The 2,593-nt window shown below is 44.9% G+C and overlaps 1 pseudogene; it reads left to right on the plus strand.

The window, feature by feature from the left end:
* Positions 1-201: 201 nt before the first annotated feature.
* On the plus strand, positions 202-1,830 carry LOC139338511 (tripartite motif-containing protein 16-like protein; annotated as a pseudogene).
* Positions 1,831-2,593: the final 763 nt, after the last annotated feature.

A 2,593-nucleotide genomic window follows, 5' to 3' on the forward strand; every position in this document is an offset into this window, starting at 1 on the left:
CTGTTGACTCCCCGCCATCAGAAACAGATGGTGTAAACAACATGGTGTGAAATGCAGGTGCTCATCAGCCTCATCCACTGCAGCAAGTGAACTAGAGCAAAAGGAACGGAGATCTGTTTTCCTTCAGAGCACAGACATTGTTTCTGTTCAGAGAAAGTGAAACTATTTGACAGTCACTCAGACAGTCAAGATCACTGAGAGGGAAAATGGCACATCAAGGAAATCAACTGGACCAAGAAAAATTCTGCTGTTCCATCTGTCTGGATCTATTGAAGGATCCGGTGACTATTCCCTGTGGACACAGCTACTGCATGAACTGTATAAAATCCCACTGGATGGAAGAGGATAAGAAGAAACTCTACAGCTGCCCTCAGTGTAGGCAGACCTTCACACCGAGGCCTGTCCTGGTGAAAAGCGCTGTGTTAGTAGCTTTAGTGAAGGAGCTGAAGAAGACTGGACTCCAAGTTGCTCCTGCTGATCACTGCTATGCTGGACCTGAAGATGTGGCCTGTGATGTCTGCACTGGGAGGAAACTGAAAGCCCTCAAGTCCTGTCTGGTCTGTCTGATCTCTTACTGTGAGGCTGGTGGAGCCCTCCAAGAAGCTCCAGGAGAACATCTCAGCTGCAGCAGAAAGGAACGAGAGGCAGAGAGAGCTGGAGGTGAGTCGACAAGACATCCAGCAGAGAATCCAGGACAGACAGAAAGACGTGAAGGTGCTTCAGCAGGAGGTGGAGGCTATCAATCGCTCTGCTGATAAAGCAGTGGAGGACAGCCAGAAGATCTTCAGCCAGCTGATCCGTCTCATGGAGGAAAGAAGCTCTGAAGTGAAGCGGCAGGTCAGATCCCAGCAGGAAGCTGAAGTGAGTCGAGTCAAAGAGCTTCAGGAGAAGCTGGAGCAGGAGATCACTGAGCTGAAGAGGAAAGATGCTGAGCTGAAGCAGCTCTCACACACAGAGGATCACACCCAGTTTCTACACAACTACCCCTCACTGTCACCACTCAGTGGACCTACAGACTCGTCCAGCATCCATATCCGTCCTCTGAGGTACTTTGAGGACGTGACAGCTGCTGTGTCAGCAGTCAGAGACAAACTACAGGACGTTCTGAGGGACAAATGGACAAACGTCTCACTGACAGTGACTGAAGTGGAGGTTTTACTGTCACCACCAGAGCCCAAGACCAGAGCTGAATTCTTAAAATATTCACGTGAAATCACACTGGATCCAAACACAGCAAACACACATCTATTATTATCTGAGGGGAACAGAAAAGCAACATACATGAGTGAACGACAGTCTTATTCTGATCATCCAGACAGATTCACTTATTGGTTTCAGGTTCTGAGTAGAGAGAGTCTGACTGGACGTTGTTACTGGGAGGTGGAGTGGAGAGGGGATGGAGTTTGTGTTGCAGTCACATACAAGAACATCAGCAGAGCAGGGAGCTCGAATGAATCTAGATTTGGACGAAATGACAAATCTTGGGCGTTAGATTGTTACAACAACAGTTATAAGTTTTGCTACAACGATGTGAAAACTCCCGTCTCAGGTCCTCAGTCCTCCAGAGTCGGAGTGTACCTGGATCACAGAGCAGGTATTCTGTCCTTCTACAGCGTCTCTGAAACCATGACTCTCCTCCACAGAGTCCAGACCACGTTCACTCAGCCTCTCTATGCTGGACTTGGGTTTTGGTGGTTTGGAGACTCTGCTGAGTTCTGTAAACTCCAACAGTCAGAAGTCATTTAAGGGACTGCGGGTTAAACTCTGTGTTTTCATTCTCAAACTTATTTTGTCTTCATGTTTGTTGCTGAGAGCTGATTGTTGTGGCATTTCTTCACTGCACTGCATACCTGTCATTCAAACAGTGTGGGCGGGACTTTGATCTCTTCTCATTGGTTGTTGTGTAACTGTTTGAGTGTCTTCAGGTGGAGCTCCTTCCTGTGTCTGTTCAGCCATGGAGGCCATCACTGCTCAGGATGATTGTTGTTGACCTGAACTGACTTTTCTCTGCATGAAAATAGAAACTTCTCTGTGCTCTGCATGTTTGCTGAATATTTGCATTGATTTATTTGGATCTTGTTGTTTCTCCTCCACTGCACGAGTCATCAGAGAGAAAGCAGCAGACCGTCCTCCATCGGAGATATTTTGTTCTCAGCACTTTGTGCATTTGTACAGAAATCTATGATTACATTGACATTTTTGTGTGGCAGAGCAAATGTTGTCATTTAACAGATTTTATTGTTGGGATGTGTGAACAAACTGATGGCTTGCATAACGAATAAAGTTTTTTCAAGAACGAAAACAGCATTCTGTTCTTGTCTTTATTCTAGGGCATTGAACAAAACTGTTGGAGAAAATGTGAAATTATTTGAAGACGGATTCTCATTTTACCTCAACTGCTAATAAATAAATGCATCTAAAACAGTTTCTTTTGGAATGATTTTATAATCATGATAATATCCAAATGAAATGCTGCATTCAGTTCAATCAGAATAAAAATCAGACAGAGTTGATGTTTGAAAGCAACATTCATTTTATGTCATCAGGACACAATGATTTACGGATGTTGGAGATTTGTGTTGTTACACACATG

The sequence above is a fragment of the Chaetodon trifascialis genome, chromosome 11 (genome assembly GCF_039877785.1).
Source record: "Chaetodon trifascialis isolate fChaTrf1 chromosome 11, fChaTrf1.hap1, whole genome shotgun sequence".
Classification (NCBI taxonomy): domain Eukaryota; kingdom Metazoa; phylum Chordata; class Actinopteri; order Chaetodontiformes; family Chaetodontidae; genus Chaetodon; species Chaetodon trifascialis.